The following is a 13,756-nucleotide window of genomic DNA, read 5'->3' as shown; positions in this document are numbered from 1 at the left end:
ATAGGAAAATTATGTCAGCTTCATTCCACTTTCCTTTCTTTTCCTATCTCTCTTCTTTCCACCCATTCCACATTGTCTAATATACTGAAATTCCATTATTCCCCTTATGTCCTCCTTAATGTGGTTTAGCTTCCACATATCAGAGAAAACATTCAACCTTTGGATTTGGAACTGGGTTATTTCACTTAGCATGATAGTCTACAGATCTATCTATTCCCTGACAAATGTCATAACATCAATTTTTTTACCATTCTTTTTTATGCCCAATATTCCAAGGTGTGTGTGTGTATATATATATATATATATATATATATATATATATATATATATATATATAAAATCACATTTTCTTTATTCATTCCTCTGTTGAAGGGCAACCCAGTTGGTTCCATAGCTTAGATATTGCAAAGTGAGCTGCTTTAAACATTAATGTGGGCACATCATTTTAGTATGCTGATTTTAATTACTTTGTGTACCAAGGAGTAGGATAACTTGGTCAAATGGTGGCTCCATTCCTAGTTTTTGAGGATATCCATATTGCTTTTCAGGGTGGTAGCAACAATTTTTAGTTCCACCATCAATTTAAGAGTGAACCTTGTTCCCCATATGCTCATGAGCTTATGAACTTTATTGTTACTTGTATTCTTAAAAATTGCCATTCTAAGTGATGTGAAATCTCAGTGTGGTTTTAATTTGCATTATTCTAATAGCAAGAGAGGTTGAATATTTTTTCACATATTTGTTTCCCATTTGTATTTCCTCTTCTATAAAGTGTCTCTTAAATTCCTTTTCCCATTTATTGTTTTTTTTTTTATATTAAGCTTTAAATTATTGTTTGTCCTGGAAATTAACACTGCTGAGGAGCAGATAGCAAAGGTTTTTTTTTTTTTTTTTTTTTTTTTTTTTTTTTTTTTTTTTTTTTTTCCCACTGTATAGGTTTTCTATCCATGTTCTTGATTGTGTCTTTTGCTATGAAGAGGCTTCTTAGTTTGATGCCATCACATTAATTTTTTTATTTTATTTATTTTTTATTTTTGCTGTACAGGGGATTGAATCCAGAACGCTGTGCTTACTAGGCAAGCACTCTACCAACTGAGTTATATCCCTAGCCCTTGTTTTTTGATTTTAATTTTTGTGTTTTAACTATCTTTTTGAGGAGTCAGTTTCTGTACCAATATGTTGCACTGTTGGTCTAACAATTTTTTTCCAGTTTTGCAGCATTGCTGATCCAGTACTAAGCCCTTGATCCACATTCAGTTGAGTTTTGTGTAGGGTAAGAGATAGGGTTAACTTTCAATATATTACATTTGGATTTCCAATTTTTCCAGCACCATTTGTTAAAGAGGCTCTCTTTTCTCCAATGCATGTTTTTGGTGCCTTTGTTTAGTATGAGATAACTATATTCATGTGCGTTTGTCTCTGTGCTTTCTATTCTACTCCACTGTTCTTCTTGTCTCTTTTGGTGCCAATACCATGCTGTTTTGTTACTATTGCTCTAAATATAAAGTCTGGTAACATGATACCTCCTGCTTCACTTTTCTGCTAAGGATTGCTTAACTATTCTGGGCTTCTTATTTTTATGATTGAATTTTCTGACTACATTTTTTTATTTCCATGAAGAAGGTCATTGAAATTTTGATGGAATTTTTACTTTGTCTGTATAGTGCTTTTGGTACTATGGTCATTTTGGCAAAAATAATTCTGCTTATCCAATAACATGAGAGGTTCTCCCATCTTCTGAGGTCTTTCTCAATATCTTTATTTAGTGTTTTTTTTTTTTTTTTCACTATAAGGTCTTTCACTTCTTTTGATATATTGATTCCCAAGTATTGTATTTATTTCTATTTGAGGGGTTATTGTGAATGGGTTGATTTTCTTAATTTATCTTGCAGCTGATTTTTCTTGGAGTATAGGTATACATTGATTTATGAGTTTAAATTTTGAATCCTGCTAATTTTCTGATTTAATTTATGAGGTCTACATGTTATCTGGTTGATTTTTGGCATCTTGTAAATCTAAGACCATGCTGTTAGCAAACAGGGATAGAGATAGCACCTCTTTTCCTAATTATGTTCCTTCAATTTCTTTCTTTTGCCTAATTGTTTTCAGTAGGTATTCTAGGACTATGATAAATAGATTGTAAAAGTGGGTATATCTTTCTTATTCCTTTTTTTAGAGCTAATGGTTTCAGTTATTCTCTGTTTAGATTGCTGTTGGCTATGGGTTGGTGTATATACTTTTAAAATGTTGAGTTATGTTCCTTTTATTCCTATTTTTCAAGTGTTTTGATCACAACTGTATTATGCATTTGGCCAAAAGATTTTCATCAGCTATTGAGGTAATCATGTGATTCCCATCTTTAAGTCTATTGATATGATAGATTATGTTTATTGATTTCCAGATGTTAAAAGAAATTTGCAGCCCTGGGAAGAACTCCATTTGATCATGGTGCATACCTTTTAAATTTTTTAATGTAATTTGCCAGTATTTTATTGAAAATTCTTTTTCTATGTTCATCTAGAATATTGGTGTAAAATTTTCTTTCCTTAATATGTCTTTATCTGATTTTCATATCAGGGTGATATAAGCTACATAGAATATGTTTCAAGGAGTCTCCTTCTATTCTTTTTTTGTAGAATAATTAAAGTAGGTTTGGTATGAATTCTGAAAAGTCTGGTGTTACCTGAGAATTCATCAGGTCCTGGGATTTTCTTAGTTGGTAGTCTTTTGATGGCATATTAAATTTCATTACTTGAAATTGATCTGTTCACATTTTTATGTAATCCTGGCTCAATTAGTGTATGTCATATATCTTTAGCAATTTGTCAAAGTCTTTAATATTTATTTTCTATCTCATTGGAATATAAATTCTCAAAATAGCTTTTGATTATCCTCTGTATTTCAGTAGTACCTGTAGTGATATTTCCCTTTTCATCATAGATTTTAATAAATAATTTTCTCTCTCTTTTGGCTAGCTTGGTTAAGTGTTAGTCAATTTTACTTATTCTTTTCAGAGAACCAACTTTTTGATTCCTTGATTTAAAAAAAAATTAAATCTCAATTTCATTGATTTTGTCTCTGATTTTAAGTATTTATTGTGGTATAATGATTTCTGTGTTGATTTGTTGTTTTTGTATTGGGGTAATAAGATATAATGTTAGATTATTTATTTGGTGTTTTTCAGTTTGTTTTTCTAATATATGAAGTTTTTTTGATGTATTGATAGTTAAATGTTTTGAACTTTCTTCTTAAAATTGCCTTCTTAGTGTCCTGGAGATTATGGTGTTTTGCATCATTATTCTCTTTTGCCTCAGTGTAATTTTTATTTCACCCCTAATTTCCTTTGCTCTCCATTTATCATTCACTAGTGAGTTTTTCAAACTCCAGGTATGTGGGTAAGTTTTATTTATCTTAGCCCTTATTTCTAATAATTTTTTTTATTATGATCTAGGTATAAAATGCTAGGTATTATTTATTTTTTAAAATTGCCTAAAGTTTCTTTCTGTCCTAAAATACGGTCTATTTTATAAAAGTTTACATTTACTGCTGAGAAGAAATTGTATTCAGTCACTGATGGATGAAATGTTAAACATATATTAATATGATATAAATATAAATATATAGACTAAATTGTACTTTTTTAGTTCTGTACACTGTTTATTTAGTTTTTGTTTGTATAATCTGTCTAATGATGAGAAATGGTTATTAAAATCACTGAGTATTATTGTCTTGTGGTCTTTTTAATTCTTAATATTGAGAAGGGTTTGTTTGATATATGTAGATGCTCCATTTTGGGGGATAAATAGTTACAACTGTTAATTCTTATTATATTATAACTCCCTTAAGCTTTACGGAATGATCATCTTTGTCTCTTTTGATTAACTTTGGCTTGTATCCCACTTTATCAGATATGAGAGTAGTAACACCTGCTTTCTTATTGATCCATGTGAGAAATAAGTTTTTTACCATCTATTTATCTTCAGTCTGTGTATGTCTTCGCCTATGAGCTGATTCTCTTGGAAAAAGCATATTGTTGGGTCTAGTTTTTTAATCCAATCTATGTCTTTTGATTGGTGAATTCAGTCCATTAAAGCACAGAATTATTATTTTATTTCCTGTCATTTTGATTTATTTTTAGTTTTAAAGTTGAATTTGATTTTCCTTTGATTTTCCTGGTACAGTTTCACCCTCTGATAGTTTTCATGTTTTCTCCATGTCTCCTTCATAAAATATTTTATTGAATATGTTTTGTAGTTCTAACTTTCAAGCTGTGTATTCTTTTTACTTTTGTTTATCATGGAAGGTTTTTATTTTATCCCCATATATGAACCTTAATTTTTCTGGTTACAGTATTCTTGGATAGTATACATTATCCTTTAGAGTTTTGTGTAAATATTTCAAGCTCTCCTAGCTTTTAGCATTTGGGTTGAAAAATCAGCTGAAATCTATAATGGTTTACTTCTAAATGTGACCAGTCATTTCTGTCTAGTTGCTTTTTCGAATTCTGTCCTTTTTCTGTAAGTTTGGCATTTTTATAATAATGTCCTGTAATGCTTAACTTGAATTGTCAACTTGACTGGATTAAGATATGCTGATGATTAAGAGCCCTCTGCATTTATCATCGAGGGTGTGTCTAGGAATGATTGGAATGTGGGACAATGAACTGAATTGGAGACCCTCCCTAAACATAGGTGGCACTGCCCAATAGGATTGTGTAAAAGCGAGAAGAAAAAGGAAGCAGGTGCAGATCCAAGCTTGGATCTTCTTGAAGGGGGTCTTGATCAGTGCTTGGATTGTCTGAGGATATCAGACTCTTGCTTCTTCACTCTTCCAAAGTGGATTCTGCCAGTTATTTTCCATATAGTTTCCAGAAGCCTTGTTCTCAAACTAGGGTAGCACTGTTTATCCTTCTTATTCTGGGGTTTCTGTGTCTTGGACTGTGTAGCTTCTGTTTCTTTCAACTCTCCTGCTACAGACAGCCATTGTGGACTATCCAGCTTCTGGTCATGTAAGCCAACCTAATAAATCATACTTCCTGTTGATTCTGCTCCTCTAGAGAACCCTGACTAATACTTATCCCTTGGAATGAGTTTGTTGTAATTTTGTATATTTGGAGTCCTGTATGACTCCTGTATTTGATTTCCCATTTCATATTTAAGATTTAGGAATTTTTCCATTATTATTTTGTTGAAAATATTGTGCGTTTCTTTAATTTGTACCTCAGAGCCCCTGTAAATCCTAGATTTGACCTTGTAATATCTCATATTTCTTGAAAATAATATTCATGGTCTCTTAACATCTCTTATCCATGATCAAGTTAAGTTTTAAGATTATTTATATTGCCTTTGTTGCCTGAAGATCTTCAAATGATCTAGTCTATTGTTAATGCTTTCCATTGAATTTTAAATTTGTTTTATTAATTCTTCATTTCAAGAATTACCACTTGGGGCTGGGGTTGTGACTCAGTTGTAGAGCACTTGCCTAGCATGCATGAGGCCCTGGGTATGATCTGAAGCACCACATTTAAAAAAAAAAAGAATTACCAGTTGATTTTTCTTCAAAATCTCTGACTTCGTAATGAAGTGATCTTTCATTTCTTTTATTTTCTTTGTGATTTTACTCCTTTCATCATATTTTACCTCTTAGATTATCTTATCTGTGTACTTCCTAAATTCTTCACCTGACATTTTCTGCACTGCAGTGTCAGTGGAGTCTACTGTTGTATCATACTGTTTTGTTTTGGATGTTTTCTCCCATTGCTCTCACATATTGTTTATTTGTCTACCCATCTGTTCAAACGGATCTGAAGAAGAATGACTTCTACTCTACAAGCTTTGAGGAATACTTGAGGTAGGCTTAGGGTACCTCACAGATTGTGGAAGTTAAATAACAAACAAAACTTATACATATGATATATAGGATTAAATTATGTACTTATTGCCTATTGTGACATCTACAATGTTGGTTGACATAATAAACAGAAATGGTAGGATAGCAGTTTATATCAGTATAGTCCATAGGTAATCATGAATCTTCTCTGTCATACAATCAAACAGCAGGTATTATCTTTGACTTGCTGTGTACTAATTTTTGCTATAGCATTAGTGGTGCAGTCTGACATTTTATAAACTAACCAATACTAAGAGAAGTTAAAAATAGAGTTAATTAAGAGGAAAAAAGAAGAGTATGTATAAAGAGTTTTGCAATTTAAAAAGTTGAATAGGGCTGATGCAGAGGCAAAATATTGTGTGTTGTTTCTGAGGGGGAGGAGAAAATAAAGGAAAAAAATAAAGGAAGTGTAAAGAGAATGATGAGTTTGGCTTCTATTGATTCATCTTTTATTTATTTATAAATGTTTAAATTAGTGACTATAGGTATGCATAAAATTGAAATTCACTGTGCTTTTTTCATATATGTACACGAGAGAGTTTGGTTTGTTTTATTCTACTATTTATCCCACTTTTGTCCTCCCTCCTTTGCTATAACCCCTTCCTCTACTCCACAGATGACACTTTTATTTTTAATGAATTAACCCTTTTTTTATTATTTCATCTAGCATTCACATATGAGGGAAATATTTGACTTTTGACTTTCTGAATCTGGCTTATTTCATATAAAATCAAGTTCTCAAGTTTCATCAATTTTCCACCAAATGTTATCATTTCATTCTTCTGTATGACTAAGTAAAATGCCATTGTGAATGTACACCATATATTTTTTACCCATTGTGTCTGTTAATGGGTATGTGAACTGGTTCTGTAATTTGGTTATTGTGAATTGTGTTGCTACAAAAACTGAAGTGGCTGTTCCTCTATGGTATGCGGATTTTAGATATTTTGATATATATCAGGAAGTAGGACAACTGGGTCATGTGGTGGTTCCATTCCAACTTTTGAAAGGGATATCCATAGGGTTTTCCAGAATTATTAAACTAATTTGCTGTCCTACCAATACCAAATAAGTGTACATTTTCCCCCACATTATTCCTTTTGATCTTCTTAAAAATTCTTTTTAGATATACATGACAGTAGATTATATTTTTCATATTATACATATATGGAATATAACTTCCCATTTTTGTGCTATACATTATGTGGAGTTACCCTGGTCTTGTATATATAATCTTCCCCCGAAATATTCTCTCTAACACGTGGATACCCCACATTAATCTTGAAAATTGCTATTATGAGTGAAGTGAGATAAAATCTCTATTTAGTTCTTTTTAAATGTAATAATATTATTGAGGTATAGGAAAAGAGCAAGGACACAATAATAGACTCTCCTCCATGTAGTTTTGACTTGCACTTCTCTGATTTCTAGACATTTTGAACATGTTTTCATATATATGTTGGCCATTCATGTTTATTATTTTAAGCAATGTCTTTTTAAAATTTATGCCCATTTAGTAATTGGGGTGGTTCATATTTTTTAGTTGCTTTATATTCTGTATAATAATTTCCTGTCATTAAGAGCAGGTGTAAAAGATTTTATCACATTCATAGGCACTCTATTTACATTCTTGTTTCCTTTGCTGGGCAAAAGTTTTGAAATTTGATTTCATCCCACTTATTGATTCTTGGTTTTGTTTCTTATGCTTTAGAAGTCTTAAGACAGTTGATGCTTTGTTGGACTTACATTTTATTTAAGCACTTCTAGAGTTTCTGGATTAATTCCTAAGTCTTTGATCCACTCAATTGGCTTTGGTGCATGGTGAGAGATAGGAATCAAATTTAACTTTTTCTAAATATGGATATCTAATTTTCATACCATCATTTGTTTAAAAAGTCTCTCCTTCCTCCAACATACATTTTTAGCACATTTGTCACATCAGGTCACTGTATCTACATCAATTTTTCTATATTTTCTATTCCATTGGTCTTAAGGTCTGTTTTGGTAATACAGTTTGTATACAAAAGCTCTACAAAATAATTGGTTATCTGGTACTGTGATGCTTTCAGCATTCTTTTTTTCATTCAGTGTGCTTGGATATTCTGTCTCTTAATTATCCAAATGAATTTTAGAACTGCTTTTTTGTCAGTATATCTTGTAAAGAATGCCACTGATATTTTGTTTGAGATTGTATTGAGTCTATTTACTGCTGTAAATATTATGGCAATTTTGATAATATTAATCCTGCTTATTCAAGGACATGGGAAGTATTACCACCTCCTAAGATCTGCTTCCATTTTTTTTTTTTAATTTAGTGTTCTGTTGTTTTCATTGTTGATGTCTTTCATCTCATAAGTTAGTTTTTTTTCCCCAAATATTTTTAGGTATTGTGTTTGAGATTTTTTTTTCCCAAATTCTTTTTTTACAGGTAAATCTTACAATATAGGAATGTTATTGATTTACGTATGTTGTTCTTATATCCAGCTCCTTTAGTGAATTTATCATCTCTATAAATTTGCTAATGCAGCATTTTAAATCTTCTAAGTTAAGGTTCATGTCATCATCAAACAGAGACAAGTGAATTTTGTTTCCTATGTGCATGCCATTAGATTTCTTCTCTTGCCTGATTGCTCTAGCTTAATTTGAAGTTGAATAGGAGTGGTGAGAGTTTATGTCTTTGTTTTCTTCTTGTTTCTTAGAGAAAATGCTTTAATTTTTCTCCATTCACTATAATGTTAGCACTGGGTTTCTCCTATTCAGCTTTTATAATGTTGAAGAAATTTCTTTCTGTCACTAATTCCTCTAGAGTTTTAAAGATGAATGGTTACTGGATGTTGTCAGAAGATTTTTCTGCTTCTATTGAGATAATCATGTTACTTTGTACTTAAATCTGTTTATGCAGTGAATTATACACACACACACACACACACACACACACACACACACACATTGTAAGTTAGAATGTTCTAATGTACCACATAAAAGAGTATGTTTAAATAACGAAAAAAAACTAAAATTTATTTATATTCATGCAAAATATTTAAAACTTTCAATTAAGAAATTTTGTAGTACCATATTTATTGAATCACATTTGTGCAATATTATGACATTGATCAATTTCTTTAAGAACTTTCAGAAAGTTGTTAAAATGTCTTCTGCACTATATATTGCTCAGTGATACCCCTTTCCATGTATCAATACTTAACTTATTTATGTACTACAAAAATTCTCGTGCTATATCAATGCCTAAATGTTTACATATTGTAAATAAAATATATTTATTAATTTGTTTTTCATTTTGTAGCCACTCTGGCATAAAAAATAAGGATATTTCATACATTAAAAACAGAAATCACTCAGTGGTTATTTTGGACCACTCTACCCCCTCCATTATTCATTTTTCTCCCCAAACATTCCCACATCCCCACAGTGGAGCCATATAATTGAAAACTTTAAGTCCCTAGGATGTATGGTTCACATCAAGACATCATTTGAGTACTTTGAAATAATATACAGATCTTCACTTTTTTTTTTTTTTTTTTTTTTTTTTTTGCAGTGCTTATGAGGCAAGCACTCTACCAATGGAGCTATATCCCCAGCCCCAGATCTTCATTTAAGAAAAATATTTTGTGGTCACAGTTACCTTAAAAAGTCATTATATTCAGGGGCTAGCCTATTTGCTTTGGATGCTATGTGCTGGGCTATAAGTTGTTCCTTTCGTTATCTGTATACAACTGTTTCCTTTAAATTAGTAGATCTAGAAATAGCTTTTCTTGCATGTCTAAATAAAATTATTTTATGTAAAATAAAATAATAGCAACTATCAAACTTATTTCCACATGGACTAGTATAAATGAAGGTTTTCCTGTTTTTGTCATTATTTTTCTCCCTCCTTCTTTTTACATGGAGTACTCAAACACTTTTGCTACATCTGAATCTGATATCTGAAACTCATTATTTTACTACCCAACTCTGTAGCCTAAATCTAACATTATTGATCTGATTCTTGGGAAATATTGAGCTAAGCAGACAGCCCTTATATTTTTCACTCAGAAATGAACTCATACTTGGGAAGGACTTTTTCTGTACTCTCTTGGAAGCTGTTGAACATGTATTTTTAAAAGATTTTCTTAAAGATGGATTTAATTTAGTAATGCATTTCACTTAAATATATCCAAAGTATCTTTTCTACATTATCAGTAGAACAATTAAAATTTAATTAAAGTTAAAATTTTGTGAGATAATAAATGCTTATCACTATCCTAGGCAATTAAGTGTGTTTAGTTTTTAAAAAATACATTTAATATGTACTGAATTAACCAATATTGTGTTTGTTATTATGAAAATACTTCATGTTGTTGACAACCATCACCATTATCTGTCTCTGAGAATTCTTTTTAACTTGTAAAACTGAAGATCTGTACCAGGTAATCAGTAATTCTCATTTCACTTCTTCCCCCAGCAGCTACCATTTCTATTTTCTTTTTCTATGGTATTCATTACAATTATTGAATTATTTTATATTCTTTTTTCCTATTAAGTCTTTGAAATTTAATGGATATTTCACATTTATGGCACAACTCAATTTGTACTTACTTCTTTCAGGTAACTCATTAACCACATTTGGCTGTTGACTGCTGTTTCAAATACCCAGACTCTATGCTATACTGTATACTGAATCCATATATAATAGATATATTAGTACATGATATAAATCATTTCTGTTATACTTTAATTTTATTCTTATTTAATATTATGAACAATGGCAAGCTCCCAGCCACCTGGCAGAAGAGTGGACTCTGATCCTGGCAGGTAATAAAATCAAGTGCACTTTAGTGCCAAGTTCAGACAGGAAAGCAGGAGTAGGCTCAGCTTCTGGTCACCTGAAGGAGACCTGATACCTTAATCCAACTTCATCTACTCCTCCTCCAGCATGACCCTGACTCCTGTCCCTGAGGCTGAGATGAGGCTCACCGCATCTTCTCAGGTGCTGTGTTATGTCATGACATCAGTGTAGCATGGCTTCAGATGCTAAGTCTGCTTGTGATCACTGTGGGAACCAGAGTGCAGCAGAGCATTCTTTCCTGGGCTCTGCCTGGAAACCAGAGCAAGACACAGCCCAGGACAGGCACACCCAGGACCATTCACAGCTTGAGTATGAAGAACTGGCTCTTGCAGGACTGCCACTACTTCGGCATGGCCCCTCAGCTCACCCCTGTTCTGAGGAGCACACTGATCACATCTGAGAAAAAGGTCAACAAGGCGCTGATGATGTGGCATTAATTGATGGCATTGCTGTGCACAGCAGATGTGGGAAGACAATGTAGGCATGCAAAGAAGGGCTTGGGTAGCTTTTAAAAACATGCTGATGGGCCCATGGCACATCATCCTGGCATGCGAAGTGACATATTCAGCACGCAAAGAGGGAAGTAGATGGCCAGCCCTCCATGATGGTGGTCTGCTTCTCAATGGCCCATTTCATGAGGAGATGTTAGATAAAGATTACTGGGCATTAAGACTAGTTTCCAGAGGTTTATGAGTGCTCAGCTCTGATGCCATTTATCTAAATTGTGATGACCACCCAAGAAGCAGAGAGGACAGGAGAACTCAGGGGTCTGCCTTAATTCTAGAGTGCATTTGCCTGGAGCTGGGGAAGTGAAAAAGCACCTTATGCTCTCTTCTTGCCTCCTGGAGGGCCACATCCCAAACTCTCCCCATTGGAGTGTTTGCTGCTTATTTCAGTCCCCAACAGGGGGAGAGGGTTGAGTCTGGGTCACACTGAGGATGCCCATGCAGCTGGTCAGAAGGGCTCTGTGACAGGGACCCACACAGGCACTTCCCATGGTCTACCTGATGACAGGCTGCTTTTCAGGAAATCTAACTGTGGAGCCAGAATAGGGTCAGCAGTCCAGCAGCCCAGAAAGCAGCTCCAGTTCAAGTGAAATTAGCCAATATTTTTTTTCTTTCTTGTGGTGCTGTGGATCGAACCCAGGGCCTTGTGCTTGCAAGGCAAGCATTCTACGGACTGAGCTATCTCCCCAGCCCAGCCAAATTTATGAATATTTCTCTGGCATAGCTTGGACTGCAAGTGACTCTTCTCCTGGGTGAAGGAATAACCTCACATCTTGCTGTTCTTTCCTACCCTGGAGGAATTCCTTGTCATCTGGATAGGGTTGCAGCTGCACAGGGCCCATGGTGCCCACACTGTGTGTGAGTCACTGGTTGAGGGGTTTACTGATGGTCGGGCTTAACTGAGCTGCAGGAAAGAGGACCCCACCCCCAGAGCCCTCCAGAGATTATTGGTTTGGGTTTGTTTTGGTTTGGTTTTGATGCAATGACAGACTCAAGAAATCTAAGGCAAGCCTTGCTGCCTCCTGGGAGGCATGCAGGAGGCTGGAAAGCCTGGGGCCAGGGTGGCCTTCGCAGGCACGCAGTACCTCTTTCTTCATGGGGCTTCCTCTCTCTGCATAGGGGCCTGCTTCCCTCCCCACATTCACCTTCCTGGTTCTTCAGCTAACTCACAGCCTGTGCTGCCTCACTGGCTTTATTGAATCACATTTTAAATGTCCTCATTCCCAACTCTACCATACTTCTTTCAATGTCTCCATTCATCTTCTGGCCCCAGCACTAACTACCTTCTACTTCTGTTTCTGATTGCAAATGCTTGAGAGAAAGTTTACTGGCTGCACTTCTTGAGAGCTGGTCACACAGAAATGCACAACTTGGCAATTGGGGCAGAAGTGCCCAGGGCAGAGTGCCCTCTCCACAGGACTCAGCTCCACCAAGTTCCAAAGGTATCTTCTGCCTGTGGGAACAACAGTGCGTGAGGTCCCCCAGGCTGGATGCAGGCTGCATGTGTGTGACATTCACCTGTGAGCCCTGTCTGCATGCCCCAGCCCAGAAGTGTGCAGAAGGGACCTTTCTGAGTGAGAGATCTGTGGTCAGAAGCCAGTGCTGGTGTGCTTGCCTGTCCTCCATGTGCACTGCTCATGTGTTACCGTATTCAGCACTCATTGGATGTTTGCGAACTCTCAGGCCCACACATTAAGAGGCTGGAACAACCTGCCATCTAAAGTCACTTCTGGGACCCCTCTAGTGGTCAGCTAATGTGGGGGCAGCACGGGGTCCACAGCCTCTGCCACCAGTCAGTTGACATTTCTCTTATCTGGAAATGTGCCTTGATATCCCACCTCTGAGGATCACTCAGGACAACTAGCAAGAGACCCTAAATCCACTTAGTGAACACTGCTGCATACCAGAGAAGCATCTTCTCATCAATACTACAAGCCACACTTCCTTCAAGCCTCTCAGACCTCTTTATTTTTCTATGTCCAAGGAGGCTTCTTTGAGAAACTGACACCCACTTTCTGAGAAGTGTTATCTTCTTACACCACACCAGTGTTTTCACAAATCCTCAGCTTCAGCTCTGTTATTCCTTTACACCATCAACACCCACATCATTCCTATGTTATTATAAAGTCCAAGAAGCCACACTGTACAGTTTAAGATGTGGACTCTGATACCCTCACTTCCAGTCATCAGGACTTCAAGTATTTTAAGAAAGTCATCAGAGCACAGAGCAGAGATAATTCAGGCTTGTTGTTTATTTTTTCCTAGAATAGGAAGAGGACATGTTTGCAGAAAGTCTGTAAAAAGACCACAAAGTCCAAGGAAGAGGGTGTGAATTAACCCTGCAAATCCTTCCCAATACTGCCTGTTGAAGATGTTAAAATTCAAAGTCCAGGTGTGTTTTGTAAGATAATGCTAAGGAAATAATTAAAAATTTCCAAGGTAACTAAGAAAAACCTTAAGGTATTTTCTTCCCAAATACCTTGAGTGGTAAAATCTTTCAGACAGCTCAGCAGAC

This window comes from Sciurus vulgaris (genome assembly GCF_902686455.1).
Source record: "Sciurus vulgaris genome assembly, chromosome: 16".
Taxonomy (NCBI): Eukaryota; Metazoa; Chordata; class Mammalia; order Rodentia; family Sciuridae; genus Sciurus; species Sciurus vulgaris.
This window is presented reverse-complemented; position numbering follows the sequence as displayed.